This window comes from Triturus cristatus, chromosome 3_2 (assembly GCF_964204655.1).
Source record: "Triturus cristatus chromosome 3_2, aTriCri1.1, whole genome shotgun sequence".
Taxonomy (NCBI): Eukaryota; Metazoa; Chordata; class Amphibia; order Caudata; family Salamandridae; genus Triturus; species Triturus cristatus.
The window spans coordinates 534,865,949-534,886,486 of NC_140584.1; the positions used below are offsets into that span (position 1 = coordinate 534,865,949).

At 48.5% G+C, this 20,538-nt stretch overlaps 1 protein-coding gene across 2 annotated transcripts in view; it reads left to right on the forward strand.

Moving 5' to 3' along the window:
* Nucleotides 1–20,538, forward strand: part of CSTF3 (cleavage stimulation factor subunit 3) — a 549,241-nt gene that overhangs the window by 61,985 nt on the left and 466,718 nt on the right. The window lies entirely within an intron of this gene.

Consider the following 20,538-nt stretch of genomic DNA (forward strand, 5'->3'; position numbering starts at 1 on the left):
GTTGCATTATGGAGTTGCAACAACATTAAAACCATTTTAATGGTATGCAATGCTTTAGCCTTTTATTTACTCGTCATGTGTCAATTTATTGCCTCCTGTGTCATTTATTTAGATATTTTCATGTTTTATATTTTACACTTGCAAAAGAATTTGAATGGTGTTAAAAGTTTTGTTTTGATGTAAATACACTCTAGAGACTATAAGTTTCACCTGCTAAAATGTTTGAGACACTTTACATGATTGGATTATAAATTTAGAAATTGGGAGCAGGAGTCAGTTCTGTACAGTTGACAATCCTCATTTAGTTCCAAAGGAATGATCTTCCTGTTATGTGACAGCCACATTTTTAAAGATCGCAAATTCCATATTGATGTTTTCCGCATGAGCAGTCATGCAATAGGTAAAGCTGCATTATTTAAAAATTTCCTCTGTGGGTGTTTAATTTGGAACTAGCTTACTGAGAACCAGGTTCCGAAAGTGTGTGCATTTTGCAATATATATATTGAAACACCTTGTGAGCAGTACATATGATCTGTACTAATGGTCTGCTACAAAACCAAATATTTGCTCCCTGCTCTGGATAATGTGTAATGGAGACAAGAAGCTTTGTTGGCATTTCTAATATGTTCTGTTCTGTCTAGTAATGGATTTTATAATGTGCATCAAATTGATCTGTCAATCTTAACCTGTAACACACCCCACGTTCATTTTGTAAATAAGGAATAGTTGAAAAACCAGCCGAACAAATGTGTCAAAGTCAAGTCCTAGCCTCTTTTCAGTGATTAAAAGAGAAGATTGTATCCTGGTAGAGCCTGTCCTTACTTAAACTATCTCTGTATTTAATCCCTGCACCCTCACCTAACCAATCATGTGTGCCCTTATACTATCTGTGTTTGCTGTCTTCCCAAATACTTTTGTCTTCCACATTCCAAACGCCTCTTTACTGTTAATGTGTAGACACCTCAGTTTGGCTAGACTTTGGCACAAAAAGAACATCTCTAGCCGTGGAAGGAAATTGTTCAGGAGAATGACGATTCTTATAGGTTTACTGACTAAAGAATCGAGATTTTGTTAAAGATAACGAGGTTAGCATTATGCATAACCTTTTATTAACTCCTTCTGAGCAGCAACACCACTTAAAAGCTCCCAGAATGAAACTTTATAAACATCACAATAAAAAAGAATGTTCAAACACATAAAGCCTCTGTGTCCTCCATTTTCTTTCTCTTTTGTTCCTCTTAACAACTTCGAAACATATAACCTGGAACCATCGGAAAACACCTACATATCTGTAATTCTAAAAGCAAATGACAAATGAAACTATCCCAGACACAATCTGAAAGAAACAAGTACCTCAATTCTTTAAAAAAAAAAGTGCAACAATCAATTCTATCCTAAAAACACCTTTTTAGGAAAATCAAATTACTACCCACCCAAGCCACATGGGCAGGGTGGGCGGGATAATGCTAGCCTCCTTGTCTTTAATAAAATCTCGATTCTTTAGTCAGTAAACCTATAAGAATCGTCATTTTATGGCAAGACAGGAGGCTAGCATTATGCATGTTCAAAGCTTCCTTAAAACTTATTTTTACACATGATCAAGATCCTTAAAATAAAAATATCCTAAAAGTTTCAGCCGAAGACCAATCTGCAGCCTTAAGGATCTATTCTAATCTACCTCCTAACATACAAACCTTACTCGCCATCGCGCCTCTTGCGCTATGTGCAGTGAACTTAAACATATCCACACCTGCCTCTCTCATAGTCTCCTTTACCCACCTTGCGATAGTTGCGTTACTTACCAGTTCAAGCGGTTTCACATAAGAAATCAATAGCTGATCCACACCATCACACCTCTTATCCATCATCTGTGACTCATACTCCTTAATGCAATGCACCACACAAAGCTTTGATGCATCGTCAAATCTTGGATAAAAGATTGATTCTTACCTAGTCTTTGTTCTTTTACAGATCTCAAACACACCATCCGGTTGATGCATACGTCTAGAAACCTCTAAAGCCTTGACATCTGAAACCCTTCTAAAAGAAATTAAACAAAGAAGTGTAGACAAGTTCCATCACAACTCCCTTACCTCTAAATACTTATTACCTGGCCAATCCTGGAATAGCTTAAATACTAAATCCACATCCCATAAAGTCTTGTAATTTGATATGGGAAGTCTCTTTAAATGGGTATCCTTCATGACCCTACACACCAAGGGACTTCTCCCTTCCGACACGCCTTGCACTAAAGAATGTCCAGCTGCCACAGCTGACTTAGAACAATTCGCATTGCTGTAAGACATACCTTTCTTGAATAAATTTGCCACAAATTTGCTACCTCCTCCATCATCTGCCTCCACCGGATCCATTTCCATGTACCAACGAAGCCAAACTCCCCAAGAACCTCTGTACCTTTTCTTTGTCCCTGGAGCGCAAGATTCATTGAGCAAAATTGAAGCTGTCTCCGAAAGTCCTGACATTCCTCCTGTATACCCGATATCCTCCAAATTAGAAGGTTGAAAGAACCTTCCTCCACCAGAGGATGTTCTATCCCATCTACTCCTACCAATAGTCCCCTGGCCACCTCTATCAAACAAGGTTCCTCTACTGCTAATTCCATCGCTGTTGGAAACCACGGCTGACATTTCCAAAATGGAGTCCACAAAACTGGGCGACAACCTGGTCTCCTCACTTGCACCAACACCCTCTGGATCATTGAAAAAGGAGGAAAGGCATACCATTTGAACTCCTGCCAATCCTGCAAAAAAGCATCTACCGCTATTGCACCCGGTTTCGGCCTCCAAATTACATACCTTGGTAGCTGAAAGGTCCGTCGCGATGCAAAAAGATCTACCTACAAAAGGCCAAACAACGTTACAATCTTCTCAAACTCTTGTTCAGCATCCAATCGCTGTAATCCACAATATTTCTGGAATACCAGTCTCCATCCACATTCAACTTCCCTGGTAAATATTCCGCTTTCAATACTATCTTGTGTTCCAAACAAAATTCCCAATTTTCCTTTGCCAAATTCGCTAATCTTTTTGACCTGCTTACACCCAATTTGTTCTCATAAGTTACCGCTGTCACATTGTCCGTACGCAAAAGAACCGATCTCCCGATCAAATCTTTGCGAAAACTTTGAAACGCTAACAAACCTGCTCGCATTTCCAAACCGTTAATATGTTGCGACCTCTCCTCCATTGACAAAGCTCCCCCTGTCGTCTTCGTCAAGCAAGATGCTCCCCAACCTGTGTTGCTTGCATCACTTTCCAAAACAAAATCCGCCTGACTCCCAAAAATAGCCTTCCTGTTCCATGCCTCCAAGTTTTCCTCCACCTGACCAATTCCTCTTTTTCCTCCCCACTTAAAAGAAACATGTCTCTACCAGAACCCTTCCGCCAACCTCTCTGTCTTCAGACGTTGAAGCGACCTGTAGTGGAGGACCATGTGTGTTACTTATACAATGTGGATAGATAACAGTAACGTTGCACTAACCCGTCAAGGGTAGTGTCCCTCTTTGAGCACAGCGCTGATGGGTAACAAAGTTGTTACCCATCAGCGCTGTGCTCAAAGAGGGACACTACCCTTGACGGGTTAGTGCAACGTTACTGTTATCTATCCACCTTGGTTTAGAGGTCGCTCCTCTTCCAGCACGCCATTACCTGTTTGAGATCTGATTACATTTTGGAATAAATCGGAGTGCGTGGTATTCTAATTCATGGACTTATACAATGTGAACATGGCTCAAGGCAATGGGTGGGGTATAGGGCCAAAGGCAACTCTTTTTTTGCATTCGGGGAGTATTAGAGCAGTCCTTCTGGGTTATGAAGAACTCTAGATGCATGGTTGTAAAATACCTGCTGCCTATTCCCAACCCTAGTTATAATTCTTCATTCTGGGTGCAGGTATGCCGAGAGCCACCCTAGATGGTGTAAGCAGAAGTGCAGGTTGTTAATATCATAAAAATTGAACATGGTGGCAAAGCCCTTGTAAACATCCAAATTAATGTTTTTTGGGGGGGGTTAGGGGAGAAGCATATAGTTCACGATGTTATCTTCTCATTTGCACTCAGAGTTCCCATGAGTGCTTCCCAGAAAACCCATTTTTATTGTATTGGCCTGTAATATAAGTATGCGGCGTCTGAACCCAACTTACCATATTGGTTGCAGCTGAGGAGAGAGCTCATCCAGATGTTGCTAAAACCCCCAAATCGTCCAGATAGATCTGTTGTCAGACAATAGGGAATTCCCTCTAATATTTTGCTGGTTCAGTAGCTGTCACTTATAGCCCTCTGTATGTATGAATTATAAGGTCGAGTTAATCCCATAAATCATCTTGGCTGATCTCAGTTTTTCTTGACATGCACTGGCCACTTGCACCTAGAATTTCCCATGCCTGATACAATGCACAAAACTTTACTATTGATTATCGCGTATGGGCTAACCTGTGATCTATTAAACAGCATGCAGGGTCACATCGCGATTATTTCACCTATACATTGCACAATCAGTTTGAGCCTAGTTTAATGGGGTAGCTGGCCCCAACTGAAGAAGGGCTCTCTGAAAGGTTTTGCTTATCTTTAAATTTTGGTTGTTTTAGTGTACCCCCACACTTCTGTTTCCCCCCCCCCCCCCCCGCCACCTGCTTTGTCTCCCTTAGACCTGAATAATTGTAATTGAGTTGCAACAGTGTTCTTGCACATCAACACTGCACACGGAGCTTACTGCTTTGTACCTTTTGGACTTGAGATTCTCTTTCCGTAATTAAGACATGTAATTGGAAGATCATTTCAATGATCCACCCAAAGCACTTTCATTGCTGACGCCACTGTAGGAGGTGGGCCTCCATGCTATGGAGTATTTTTTTCCCCCCCATCTTGTTCCTAACATCCACCCTAGGTCTCTCCAGATCTGTGTAGGCCATGGAATTTGTTTTCAGATTTTGTTCACTCTTGCAGTCCCCCAGTATGTAGTTTGTAGGTAGCTTCCCTTCCCCTTGGAAACGGATTCACAGAGATTGAGACACCTGTTGAGAGCATATGGCAAAATATCTTAATACAGTTTGATCTCATGCGCATGAACGCACACTTGTTCAAATGATCTTTTTCTGCTTCTTAATCTGTTTGAGTATCTCCTCAATTGTGGATGAGTAATTTGGAGACCGAAGTTAATTTGTCAGCCATTGGCTGCATTAGTTTTGTTTGGTCAAATGTTCTCTTCTGTAATCATCTTATTCCCTATGGGCCTTCTCAAATGTGATATTTAATACATTAAATAACACACTTCTCAGTAATTCTTTATTCTTCATAGGATCTTCATGCAACCGTCCCACCCATGTGCAAGATCCTGATGTTTATTAATATAATCTGCTAACTTACTTACCCAACGTGCAGAGCTTTGGCAGTAAAAATGTTTTTCTTTTTCACCTCCCAGCTCCTGTGAGCAGTATCTCTGAGCACAGGTATTTTCTCCCTTCCATACCCTCATCTGACATAACCTTAGTTTCACTGAAATGGACGAAGAAGGTTGCAAAGTCTTTATGCCGATAGGTTGTTTTTATAGGACCTAAGTTGAACAGCGGCAGCTCCTCCGTTACGACTGAGGAGCATCATCCCTCAGCCAGCAGATAAAAGCATGTAAAATAAAATGATAAAGCAGTTTTATTATAATTTTATTTTACATGATGGAGCTGCGGCCAGAGCAGTCTTGAGGCTGTGGCCATCCTCTGACCGCAGCAGGAGGGCTGGTGGGCACTGCAAATGCGCATGTCGGTTTGGCCGGATATCTTAGGACGGGCAAACAGTCATGCGAGCTTGGATATCTCCACGCTATAGCCTGGAGAACAGCAGGCACAGGCTTCCAGTCCTTCTGGTTGCGTAAAACCAGCCCGCTCCGTCCAATCCCAGTGCTGCTCTCATGCTGGGTAATGGCATCTCTCAGTGAGATGGAAAACACACCTTTCCGTGTCTGCCCAGAGGGACAACCACCAGGGGTGTAATCTCTGCTGAGAGACCATAGAACTGAGACTTGTGAGTCTTGTGTGGAGTTTAAACCAGAAACACTAAGGGCATGAGAGAGGCGCACTACGCCATGCAGGGGCAGAAGAAAATGCCATAATTGAGAGACCCCGGACTATCGAGCGAGGAAAAGGACACCACCACCGAGGAAGAGGGCTGGGACCCCGAACAAAAAAATCAACGTCTAGCAGGAACACAAAAAGCAGAAAAAACATGCACAGGAATTTGCAGGGAAAAAAATAGGGGCAGGCGAGCTGAGAACCTCTGACTCTAGATCACAGAAGACTGCCTCAGTGCCAAAACTCTCACCAACCAGAGGCAAGTTGCAGTCCAAAGAACCCTTTGAGTCCCATACCAAGCACATTGCAGGTGTTCTAACCTGGAAAATACACTGGCGTCAAGACTATTGAGTTTAAGAAAATCCCAGGAAGACTGCAGCTCCGGCACCGGCAGCCTAAACTTCATTGCCAAAGAAAAGGTCAGTGACCGCGCTCTATACCAAAGAACGTGCCCTCTAAATCAAGTAGTAGAAAAGACAGCTTGAGACCAAAATGGCTTCAATCCTTCGAAAAAGGAATAGTACTCCTCCCTCCAGGGATTCTGCATGCCGTCAAAACCTTAGACGGAAAGTATGCAGGAGGAGAAAGACTTAATCGGAACTCCAATTGACACCACAGTCAAAGGATTAGGAGGATCAATAACTCTTCTATGAATAGGAGGACCCAGAGACACTGGCTCTGTTCCAGGATGGTGAGGGGGTCAGATGGCATTCAAGAGCAATGCCAGAGCCTCTGTGAAAATTCTCCTAAAGAGGGTGCAGACACTTATCACTCGAGGCCTTCATACAATTAAAATGTGAAAAGAGCAGCAGAACGGCACCTGGTCCAGTTGGAGGAAGAGCAGTTGCAGACATGTTTTCTGCTAGTCAAGCCTGCCCTCGCAGGGCAAAAGCTAATGCATACCAATGCTCCTAAGCATCTTGGACATGGGGAGAGAAGCGTTTAAGGAACCAGCAAACTGCAGGTTGGTGACACCCCAGCTCGAAATGAAATACATTCAATGAAGGTCCCTGTAAATATTCAAGCAATGTGGTGACGGACTCCCATCATTGACTCTTTTCCTACCTCTGGGCCATCCCCGGATAATGAAAGCAAAAGAATAGAAATGGTGGCGAGAAGGTTCTAGAGGGGAGACACATTACAATGTCGCATCGCAAACTTGAACGCCCTGCTCAACATGTATGCCCTTCAACACTTGTAGGAGATGGCTGAATTAATGCAGCATCTGCCAGAGCAGTACCAGAGGAGAGCAAGATCCCCTGCGGAAGAGGGAAACCTGTGCTTGAAATCAGCACTCCATGCCACTGACACAGCGAGTAGGCAACTGGTATGTGAACAACCTTAAGTAGGTACACATGGCTGCGATCCTCTGTGTTCAACAACGAGGTTCAGGCCAGCATAAACACCCTTTTCAACTGGAACACCTGTTTGTGAGGGATGTATGATGGAACCACACAGGGTCTTTACCACACATATGCCTTTACCACGCATACCTTTACAATGAAAATTTATGAATATTGGGGTAAGTGAAAACAGAATTATCTATCTGTATCTCAATCTATCCATATCTCTGTCTGTCTCTCTCCTGCCCTCTCTATCTTGGGCTCTTCTCTTCCCTGCCCCACCCCCTTCCCCCATGGACCCCTAAATTCAACCACCCTAAATATGCCTCTGCCACCCAAATTTATTTCCAACCCCATAGCCCTTAAAACTTAATCACCCTAATTTCTAAAATATATATTGTGTATTTTTTTTTTTCTGTTTTACTTGCCTTCAGTAGACTTATATTTTTGTTGTAGAGGTGTGCGTGATAATGGCTTAAATGGTAAAGGCATTGCATGGTAATAGCTGCGTGGTAAAGGATGTTTCCCCGTTTGAGAGCACAGTAGATGACACACTAACAATTAAAGAATGACAGCACAGTAAGGTCGATGGGGGCTCTACAGTTTAGTGGACAGCTGAGAACAGGAGCCACACCCACTAGAAAGCAGATGGGAAGAGGATTCTTCCCAAGCTGCCGCAACACACGAGGCCTTCCAGTCACGCACAAACACCGGCTCAACAGTAGCAATACCACATGCCACAGAGACAGACGTTTTGCAGATGAGCAAGAGGCACAAGACAGCCGTCAAGAGGTATGGCAGCAGACAAGTGACTCCCAAAACCAGAGGTCCCGCCCACTCACACCTGTGGGGGGTAGAAAAAGTAGCATTCTTTCAGGAGTCTAGGGAGGTCACATCAGACAAGTGTATACTCCGCATCATTCAACAGTTATTGCACAGAACTGCTAAAACACCCACCAAGATGAGGACCAAAGAAAACAACCCATTCAAAGGTAGGAAAAAAAACCTGTCTGCGCTGGTAAGTTGAAGAATTGCTACAAAAAGAGGCAATAAAGTGACCCTGAACGAGATCAACCAGGAAATCTACTCCACATGTTTCTTAGTACCAAAATCGGACAAATCACTACAACCCATATTAGACATCCAGCAGATTACCCCTCTCCTCCAACAGGAGGATTAGATGGCAGCCGCAGACTTAAAGGATGCCTTAGCTGCACCTACTAATGAGCCACTGATGCAAGAGGTTTCTGCACTTCATAATAGACTAGGGACTGTCAATTCAGTAGTCTGCCATTTGGGATATAATCAGCTCCCAGCTGTGTTCACAAAGTGCTTAGCGGCCATAGCTGCTAAACTGAGAAGGATAGGAATACTTGTGTACCCCTACCTAGACGACTGTTTGGTAAAGGCAAATTCCACCTCAGGTGCAGAGAGCGCATAAAACCAGTGATGGTGACACTCCACAGACTTGCGTTAGTCATAAATGCTAACATCTTCACCCACACAAGAACATGAGAAGCTCTTCTTGGGAGCAAGCATCAACACAAACTAGGGTTTACCCAGGCGAAAAGAGTACTGGCAATAGTGCAAGAAGCTTCCCACTACTGGAAGGTGCTGGGGATTGTGGCTTCCTGCATACGACTAATACCACATGCAAGGCTACACAAGACCGGTTCAGTAATGGGTCCAAAGCCAATGGTCACTAGCAATGGGGAGTTAGGAAGATTTAGTGGTTGTTATGCAAAGAGTACAACAGGAAATGATGTGGTGTAATAGGCCGCATATACCAGTAGGAAGACTTTTCATGCCACCAGCTCCAACAGTGACCTTAAAAACAGACGCCTCACACATAGCATGGGGAGCTTATATTGGGAATCTCAACATCGGAGGCGTCCAGAAACCAAAAGAAGTGGTACAACACAATCTTGCTGGAACGAAGGACAGTGTTCCTAGCCTTAAAAGACTTTCAGAAGCAGTTGTGGGGAAAATCAATACAAGTTACAAAGGTCCACACCACCACTGTTATCTTGCTCAACAAGCATGGGGGGACAGAAGCCTCCGCCCTATCAAAGTTAGCCCAGGAGATATATAGGTGGGCCATCCATAAATGGATAACCATAACAACAATACATATACTGGAGGTAGACCACCTTACACAAGTGGAAGCTGAATCAGGCAGTGATCAAGAAGGCGTTTAAAAAGTGGGGGACACCAGAAATAGACTTGAGGGAAATTTGCTTATGTTTTTTTCCCCTGAATCCACTGTTAACAGCTGTGATCAGTAAGTGCTGGGATCAGCAAGTGAATGATGTTTATACTCATCACCCCCTTCTCCCCCCGAGCAAGACAAACCTGGTTCTCAGATCTGGTAGAGATGGCTTTCAATGTACAGAGACTGCCAGCATCACAAAACCTGCTTTCAATGCAGGGGGTCAGTGCTCCACCCAGAATCAAACACCCGGAGTCTAGCAGCATGGCTCCTGAATACATAGTGTGTTGGACATCTGGGACTCCCAGAGAAAACAATGGTGGCCCTCACGGAAGCCAGAAGACCGACAACAAGGAAATGCTACACAGCCAAATGGGAGAGATGCACTAAGTGGTGCCTGAAATCAGACCTTTTTCTGAACAGGACACAAGATACTAGACATTGGATATCTTGCACATCGCTAAAGGTACCTCTAGCAGCAATAGTGGCCTACACAAGGAAAGAAGCTTCTTCACTATACCAATAGTCAAGCGGTTTCTAGATGGTGACAAAAGGATAGCCCCACCAGGAGTGCGCCAATTCCTATGTTGAACCTAAACATATTGCTCACCTTACTGATGAAAAAACCATTCGAGCCACGCCACAGGGCCACTTTAAAATTTATCACGCTTAAGACAGCATTTCTAATTGCAATTGGTCCGCTTTGCAGGGAAAGCGAGCAGCAAGCACTCCCCATAGAGGAGCCATACCTGCAGGTACTCAAGGACAGTGTAGTCATGAGGACCAACCCACGCTAACTACCAAAGGTCATATCCCACTTTCACACAAATAAGACAGGCCAAATACAGAGTTTTGTTGAGATTCATAGTGTCTGGCAGAAAGGGCACTGCATTCACTGGACGCTCGCAGGGTGATAATGTATTATCTAGAGAGAACACAATCAGGAAAAAAACGTCAGTTCGAGGCATATGAGCTGCAGATCACACACTTAGGATAGATCGCCATCTGGTGTTGGGCTCGGATGCTTGCAGGTTGTTGTTGTCTTCGGAAGAAGTCTTTGGTCACGAGATAGGTGACTCCTCCCTTGGACTACAGCGCGCATGGGCATCCACTCTATCCTCAGATTGTTTTTTCCGCCATCGGGTTCGGATGTAACTTTTCTAAAACTACATCGAGGCACCTTCACTCGACATCGAATTCATCGGACCGGTTCCGGACATCGACACGGGCGATTGGACCTATCCGCGCCGTAAGGCCTACGGCTCATGGAAATGACGCAGTTTTAAAAAATGCCCCCAGTGTGGAGCAAAATGTCACACAGTGACCATCATAAGGTCTGCAACCTGTGCCTCTCGCCGGATCACAACGAGTCCAGCTGTCCAGCCTGCGCCGCATTTCGATCCAAATAGACCATTCGGGATCGAAGAGCTCGAAGCCATATCATGGCACACAGACCAGCCCCGGAACCAGAGAACATCTTCGATGAGGGTCTGTTGGAAACAGCCCACCCCCACTCCGCAGGGTGTTGGTGGACCTTCCCGACACAATGGGGTAGCTTGGCTCGAGTGGTCAGGAAACCGGCGCAGTGCTAAGCATACAATATACCCATACAATAACCATGCGTGCATCCGTTCCAAAAACGACTCTACACCGTAAAAATTATGAAAATATCCTTTCTTTATCTTTTTCTCTTAGTTGCTGATTGGGAAAATAAATAACAATCACAATATACAAATTCTTAAATAGAGCAGGTCAAATAAATATTTGCTGTTTGCTGAAATAAATAGGGGTGATCATAAATAACAGGGCATAAATACAAGTGCAATATATACAGACAATTAAATACTTTGAGGTAATAAATACTGTACCAATAAATACTGTACCAATAAATACTGTACACCAACAAGTCCTGTGGACCTATAAATACAGTGCAGCATTAAATAGATAAGAACTTAATAAATACAGTTTCCTCAATAAATAATTAGAAGTATACAGTAGCACTCATGAATCAGATGACACTTCAATACTTAAGGGCTGATTTGGCCCAGGCACAGCTTGTAGGGTGTGGAAGGCTTGGGGGGTCCTACTCCCTGGCTGAGGCAAAGGCTGAGGCCTAAACTGAGGTAGATCAAAGGGGGGAATTCCAATGCCCTGGCTTTCCTCTCCACACAACCTCTCTAGGTTAGTCCCAGTTCACCCCAGGCACAGTCAGGTGGGTTTCAGCACCTCCCTAGCCCCTTAGAGTAGTCTCTCAGGTCTCCACAGGGCCTTAGGCGCCCTCTACTCCACTTACTGCCCTTTTCTGATGTTCCGACGCCGCTGGAGTCGTGTCGACGCCGTGAGGCGGTTCCGGTTCGGTCTCGGCGGCCTCGGCACAGTGTCAGTTCTTTGTCGACGCCGGTAGGCGGTTCCGGTCCGATGTCGGTGGCCTCGGTTCGATCTCGACCTCCGATTCGATGGCGTCGGGCAGTCTCTTCACGATGTCGACTTCGGGCGGCTCCGGTCCGATGGCGTTCTCGGCTCCGATGACGTCGGCCGGCCTGGCCTCGCTGTCGACTTCCGGCGACTCCGGGGTGCGATCCTCACCCCCGACCTCCGGTGCTCCTCCTCTCAGGTTCCGGGCGACTCCGGAGTGCGATCCTCACTCCCGACCTCCGGTGCTCCTCTACCTCGGTCTCCGACGACTCCGGAGGGCGGACTTCACCCTTCCGATGACGCCGCTCACTCGACCTCGGTTCACCTCCTTCTCGACCCTTGGTATTCCTCTCGACCTCCGCCGGCGCCCTCTTACGACCTCAGGCGGCTCCGGGTACGACGTCTGCTACCTCAGTCAGCGCCGCTTCTCCACCTCGGGCTCCAGGTCTTCGGCTACTCGACGCCAGGCTCCAGGGAAACCAGTTCTCAGGTCAGAATCTTGCTGCTTTCTTGGTTCTAAGGCCTGTTCCTGCTGTCCAGGTCCTTAGGATGGTTTTCTTCTGACTTCTTCCCACACAGGGCTATAGGCTGGGATCCATCAGTAGGGACAAGTATCAAGGGTGGGTTTATGGACCCCACTCCAGGCACAAGTTTCCACCCCTGCTGCTTCACTCCTTCCTCCTTCACTGTTGTGCTCCTCTCTCTTCACCAGTCAGGTGCCAACTGCCAGCTCCAACTGCCAACTCTCTCTCTTAACCTCCCAACATTCTAAACGGTTTCCAACTGTCACAGAGTTCTGGAATCTCCTGGAATGTTCTGGAAGGTGCTGGTAGGTTCCAGTGGATGCTGGTGATGTCACAGGTGGCCACCATTTTGTGCTTCAGGCCCTCAGACAGAAGTTTCAGGGGTAGCTAAAATGGCTCCCTGAATCTGTAGCAACACGAAAAAGTCTGGTGGTTCCCAAAAAGGAAAAATTCAAACAGGGTTTGAGGCAAAAGTGGGACAAAATAAATAATGATGAGGAGGGACCACCCAAAGGGCTGACAGGTCTAACACGCGTCCCCCCCAGCTGAAAGTGGGGAGAGCTACCCAACCCCTTGGGAGTTCTCATCACTAAGGCGGAAATACCTTGAGAGACCGTCTGCATTGGCGTGGTCCACTCCAGGCCGATGTTCCACCTGAAAGTCCATCCCCTGTAGGGAAATAGACCACCTCAACAACTTGGGATTCTCCCCCTTCATTTGCATCAGCCAACGAAGGGGTCTGTGGTCGGTCTGAACAAGGAAGTGCGAGCCAAACAGGTATGGCCGCAGCTTCTTCAGAGCCCATACCACTGCAAAGGCTTCACGCTCTATTGCACTCCACTTCTGTTCCCTGGGAAGTAGTCTCCTGGATAGGAAGACCACGGGTTGATCCAGACCCTCTTCGTTGAGTTGCGATAACACTGCCCCAATGCCATGTTCTGATGCATCTGTCTGGACAATGAACTTCTTGGAAAAGTCTGGGGCCCTTAAGACCGGGGCCTCGCACATGGCTTTCTTCAATTTCTCAAAGGCTTGCTGACAAGCCTCCGTCCAGACTACCCGTCGAGGTTGTTTCTTGGACGTGAGCTCCGTGAGAGGGGCTACGATGGTACCGTACCCCTTCACGAAGCGGCGATAGTATCCCGTGAGGCCCAAAAATGCTCGGACCTCAGTCTGTGTCTTGGGGGGTTCCCAGGCCATGATGGCCTCGATCTTCGCCTGGAGGGGTTGCACCGTTCCCCTACCCACCAAGTGTCCAAGGTACACTACCGACCCCTGCCCGATCTGGCACTTGCTGGCCTTGATCGTCAATCCAGCTTGTCTCAGGGCCTGGAGAACAGCTTGCAGGTGACGCAAGTGATCCTCCCAGCTGTTACTGAAGACGGCTATGTCATCCAGATAAGCAGCAGAGAAACTCTCCATTCCGGTGAGGATCTGGTTTACCAGGCGCTGAAACGTGGCAGGTGCGTTCTTGAGCCCAAAGGGCATCACACAGAACTGGTAGTGGCCATTGGGCGTGGAGAAGGCTGACCTTTCCCTTGCTCCATCGGTCAAAGAGATCTGCCAGTACCCCGAAGTAAGGTCAAAGGTACTTAGATATTGGGCAGCTCCCAGCCGGTCAATTAATTCATCCGCCCTAGGGATCGGATGTGCATCAGTCTTTGTCACTGAATTCAGTCCCCGGTAGTCCACACAGAACCTCAGTTCTGGTTGGGCACCCGGTGGTGCAGCCTTCGGTACTAACACCACCGGACTGGACCAGGGGCTGCTGGAAGGTTCAATCACTCCTAGCTCCAGCATCTTAGTGACTTCACTATGAATGCTGGCCTTCACCTTGTCTGACATCCGGTAGATCTTGGACTTCACAGGTGGGCTGTCTCCTGTGTCCACGTCATGGACGCACAGGTGAGTCCTACCCGGGACAAGGGAGAACAACGCAGAGTACTGCCCCAGGGCCTGGCGACAGTCCTCCTGCTGTTCAGGAGTTAGAGATGGGGAGAGAATCACTCCCTCCACCGACCCATCCTTTTCCTGAGACGCAAACAGATCAGGGAGAGGCTCGCTTTCCACGTCCTCTCCTCCGTCAGTCACCATCATCAAGATGACTTCGGGCCTCTCGTGGTGGGGTTTGAGGCGGTTGGCATGCAGCACCCGCAGGGGCTGACGAGGGGTCTTCAGGTCCACCAAGTAGGTAGCCTTACCCTTCTTCTCCAACACCTCAAAGGGTCCTGACCAGCGATCCTGGAGGGCACTAAGCTCTCCTGGTTCGATCACCCACACCTTCTGGCCAGGCTCCAACTCCACCGGGTGAGCGTTGTGGTCATACCACGCCTTCATTACTGCTTGGCTGGCTTCCAAGTTGTCAGAAGCTTGCTTCCACAACTTAGCCATTTGGCTCCGGAAGGCCAGCATGTAGCTCACCACATCCTGGGGGAGCTTTCTGGGAGTTCTTTCCCATCCGTCTCTCACCAGGTTAAGAGGTCCACGTACAGGGTGCCCATACAGAAGCTCGAAGGGGCTAAAGCCCACTCCCTTCTGTGGCACTTCCCTGTAGGAAAAAAGTAAACAGGGTAGGAGGACGTCCCATTTCCTCCGCAGGCTTTCAGGCAGACTTCTGATCATGCCCTTCAAGGTTTTGTTAAACCTCTCCACCAGACCATTGGTCTGGGGGTGGTAAGGAGTGGTGAACCGGTATGTCACTCCACACTCCTTCCACATGGCCCGCATGTACGCTGACATGAAGTTGGTCCCCCTGTCGGACACAACTTCCTTGGGAAAACCCACTCGGGTAAAGATTCCCATCAGGGCCCTAGCCACAACAGGTGCTGTTATGGTCCTCAGAGGTATTGCCTCTGGGTACCGTGTGGCATGATCCACCAGAACCAGGATAAACCTGTGACCAGCTGTAGTTGGTGGATCTAATGGACCCACAATGTCGATGCCCACCCTTTCAAAGGGGGTGCTAACGACAGGAAGTGGTTCCAGGGGAGCTTTCAGCTTCACCCCTGTTTTCCCACTGGCTTGGCAAGACACACATGTCCGGCAGTAGGTATCGGACGACACTTTCATCTGAGGCCAATAAAAGTGTGGGACAAGACGGGCGAAGGTCTTGTCTTGCCCCAGGTGTCCTGCCAATGGTATCTCGTGAGCCAACTCCAGAAGGAAGGCTCGATAACGTTGAGGAACTACCAAGGCTCGTGACGATCCATGTAGGGGTGCCTTGGGTTCACTGTAGAGGAGGCCATCCTCCCAGTAAACACTGTAGTTCCCTTCAACGTTCCCTGCTGCCTGGGCTTCGGCCTGTCGCCTCAGCCCCTCAAGGGTAGGGCACTCCCTCTGGCCCTGGCAGAATTCCTCCCTGGACGGGCCTCCCTCCACGTGCCACTCGGCCGGGATGGGTAAGTCCTCCAGGTTGGTAACGTCCCCCTCCGCAGACTCCTGGCCCACCACCTCCGGTGGCCTATCCGTCCTACGGGGTGGAGACGCCGAGGCAGGCTCCTCCTGTCCTCGGTTCTTCCCTTGACTGGCAGCTGGCTGGGCCTTTGTTCCAGGCTCCAGCCGAAATGAACTCCCTCTTCGGGTAGTCGCGGACCTTGTGCTAACACAGGCCCAGTCAGGTGTACCCAGCATCTCGGTGTGAGTCCGGTATTCCACCTCCTTCCAAGCGTTGTGCTCCATGTCATTGCCCAGCAGACAATCGACTGGCACGGCAGGGCTTACGGCAACTCGAAGTGAACCTGCAACCCCCCCCCATTCAAAGGGAACCTCGGCCACGGGATAGTGACCTGTTCTGCCGTCAGCCATCGCGGCTGGGTGGAGTACATCGGGAATTACCTGCTCTGGAGACACCAGCTGGCTACGCACCATAGTCATACTGGCTCCTGTGTCTCTCAGAGCCTCCCCTCTTTGGCCGTTGATGGTGATCCACTGCCCATACTTTGCGGTATTTGCGGGCACCTGGATCTTAGGAACCATCTCCCGTTCTCCCAGGGACACTAGAGTGACACCCGCCCACTCCCTTCCCTTAGTTAAGGGCATCTCCTCCCCGAGCACTACACTAGCTACTCCGGGGGGCTTTCCTCCAGTGGGAGGGGGTGATCGTTTCTGACACTTCGGATCTCCTTTATAGTGTCCAACGCCACCGCACTCATAGCAATGGACAACCCTTGGCTGCTGACTCTGGCCAGGATTAGGGTTTCTGGGTGGGTTAGCCTTAGAGGTGAATCCTGTTCCCTTCCCTTGGAAGTTATTTTGGGGGCCTTTGGAGAACTCCTTTTTCTTTTCCCCTCCCTCTTTCTTCTGGGGGGCGCCCTGTCCGGCCTTTTGAGTATCCCCTCCAGTCCCCCTTGTGGACACCCGGGTACTAGCCCAAATGTCCGCCTCCTCAGCAAGCTTCCGGGGACTGGTCAGCTTGCTATCCACCAGGTGTTGCCGCAGTTCAGGGAAACATTTCTCGAGTAGGTGTTCCTTCAATACTAGGTCAAACAGCTCCTCGTAGTTCCTTACTTCACTGCCTTGAATCCAACCTTCCAGTGCCTTCTTTGCATAGTCCAGGAAGTCCACCCAATTCTGTGTGCCCAGTTTGTGACTACCCCTGAACTTCTGTCTGTACTTTTCCGGAGTTAGTCCAAACTTTCTGATGAGCGCCAGTTTCATGGTGGGGTAGTGGGTTTGCTCATCCTCTTCGAGGGCCAATAAAGCATCCCTACCAGCTGGAGGCATGTACTTATACAGTCCCCCTCCCCAATACTTCACTGGAACCCCATGGGCCCTCAATGAGACCTCATAGGCTGCTAGCCACTTGGCGATGTCGTCACCTGCCCCATAGCTCGCTACAATGTCCTTTGGCAGGTAAGGTTTGGATTCCCTGGTGGACTCTTGGTTTTGGCTGCCACCATTAGGAACAGGTTGTGCCCCGATTCTCAAAATCTGAAGATCTATTTCTTTCAGTCGCAATTCATGGGCCATCCTCTGCTCCTCTTTCTCCTTTTCCAGCCTTGCTAAGTCCCATGTGAGCTGTCTCTTCTCTCTCCGGTCTGCTAACTCCACTTCGGATAAGCCCCCACTAGAGACAGTGCTGCCCTTCCTAGAAAGTGTCCTGGGCCCTGCGGACAGGTTCCCCACCTCAGGTTGGTACATCTCAGCCCCCTCGGGGTCAGGCTCTCCATCCCTGTCTTCTTCCTCAGCCTTGCTTTCCCTGCGTGCCTCCCCCCAAGCCCTTAAGCTGGTTTGAAGTGCACCCTTCTTTGCTCCTGGGGGACAGTACACCCCCTCTCGCTGGCAAAACTCCCTGAGTTGGGCCACAGTGTACGTGTCTAGATTTTCAAGAACAAACTCCATCTTGCCCACTCAGGTTAGAGGACAGGTTTTGTGCAGTAACAATGTAGGGTGGTACCTTTAATAATACCTCCTCCCACCACCAGAGTAAATTTGGAAAAAACAAAAACCCACAATTAGGAAGGCCGCTTTGAGAAAACTCCCGGTGTAGGCCTATGGACTACCCACAGTTATTGTTGAGTATACGTAGGCACAGCTCTATCCCACCACTGAACACCAATTTATGTTGGAAACAGCCCACCCCCACTCCGCAGGGTGTTGGTGGACCTTCCCGACACAATGGGGTAGCTTGGCTCGAGTGGTCAGGAAACAGGCGCAGTGCTAAGCATACAATATACCCATACAATAACCATGCGTGCATCCGTTCCAAAAACGACTCTACACCGTAAAAATTATGAAAATATCCTTTCTTTATCTTTTTCTCTTAGTTGCTGATTGGGAAAATAAATAACAATCACAATATACAAATTCTTAAATAGAGCAGGTCAAATAAATATTTGCTGTTTGCTGAAATAAATAGGGGTGATCATAAATAACAGGGCATAAATACAAGTGCAATATATACAGACAATTAAATACTTTGAGGTAATAAATACTGTACCAATAAATACTGTACCAATAAATACTGTACACCAACAAGTCCTGTGGACCTATAAATACAGTGCAGCATTAAATAGATAAGAACTTAATAAATACAGTTTCCTCAATAAATAATTAGAAGTATACAGTAGCACTCATGAATCAGATGACACTTCAATACTTAAGGGCTGATTTGGCCCAGGCACAGCTTGTAGGGTGTGGAAGGCTTGGGGGGTCCTACTCCCTGGCTGAGGCAAAGGCTGAGGCCTAAACTGAGGTAGATCAAAGGGGGGAATTCCAATGCCCTGGCTTTCCTCTCCACACAACCTCTCTAGGTTAGTCCCAGTTCACCCCAGGCACAGTCAGGTGGGTTTCAGCACCTCCCTAGCCCCTTAGAGTAGTCTCTCAGGTCTCCACAGGGCCTTAGGCGCCCTCTACTCCACTTACTGCCCTTTTCTGATGTTCCGACGCCGCTGGAGTCGTGTCGACGCCGTGAGGCGGTTCCGGTTCGGTCTCGGCGGCCTCGGCACAGTGTCAGTTCTTTGTCGACGCCGGTAGGCGGTTCCGGTCCGATGTCGGTGGCCTCGGTTCGATCTCGACCTCCGATTCGATGGCGTCGGGCAGTCTCTTCACGATGTCGACTTCGGGCGGCTCCGGTCCGATGGCGTTCTCGGCTCCGATGACGTCGGCCGGCCTGGCCTCGCTGTCGACTTCCGGCGACTCCGGGGTGCGATCCTCACCCCCGACCTCCGGTGCTCCTCCTCTCAGGTTCCGGGCGACTCCGGAGTGCGATCCTCACTCCGACCTCCGGTGCTCCTCTACCTCGGTCTCCGACGACTCCGGAGGGCGGACTTCACCCTTCCGATGACGCCGCTCACTCGACCTCGGTTCACCTCCTTCTCGACCCTTGGTATTCCTCTCGACCTCCGCCGGCGCCCTCTTACGACCTCAGGCGGCTCCGGGTACGACGTCTGCTACCTCAGTCAGCGCCGCTTCTCCACCTCGGGCTCCAGGTCTTCGGCTACTCGACGCCAGGCTCCAGGGAAACCAGTTCTCAGGTCAGAATCTTGCTGCTTTCTTGGTTCTAAGGCCTGTTCCTGCTGTCCAGGTCCTTAGGATGGTTTTCTTCTGACTTCTTCCCACACAGGGCTATAGGCTGGGATCCATCAGTAGGGACAAGTATCAAGGGTGGGTTTATGGACCCCACTCCAGGCACAAGTTTCCACCCCTGCTGCTTCACTCCTTCCTCCTTCACTGTTGTGCTCCTCTCTCTTCACCAGTCAGGTGCCAACTGCCAGCTCCAACTGCCAACTCTCTCTCTTAACCTCCCAACATTCTAAACGGTTTCCAACTGTCACAGAGTTCTGGAATCTCCTGGAATGTTCTGGAAGGTGCTGGTAGGTTCCAGTGGATGCTGGTGATGTCACAGGTGGCCACCATTTTGTGCTTCAGGCCCTCAGACAGAAGTTTCAGGGGTAGCTAAAATGGCTCCCTGAATCTGTAGCAACACGAAAAAGTCTGGTGGTTCCCAAAAAGGAAAAATTCAAACAGGGTTTGAGGCAAAAGTGGGACAAAATAAATAATGATGAGGAGGGACCACCCAAAGGGCTGACAGGTCTAACAGGGTCCCGATGTCCCCGAAGAAGATTCCAAGGAACTTCAAATTATCTCAGAAGCAGACGACTCAGACGACCCCATTACTCCGGGGCAACGCGTGAGTAATACTGCCCCTACCCCAACCCCTCCAAATCCAAAGGCATTGGTCAAGACTTCGCCAGCTGGCCCCAGTCGAGACCGAAAACACCCTTCAGAAGCCCCGCCCTCGGGCTCGGCTCCAAAGAAACACAAGCCTTCCATTGGCTCGGGCCCGAGCAAACCACATATCATTGTGCCATCGGCACCGAAGACACAAGACCTCTCGGCACCGAAACCGGCTCCGGCACTTTCGGTACCGAAAACACCGAGCCCCATAGACAAGCCGGCACCGAAAGCTCCCAAGCCTAAAGACTCAACTTCGGCACCAAAACTTTCATCGGCGCCGAAACTACCG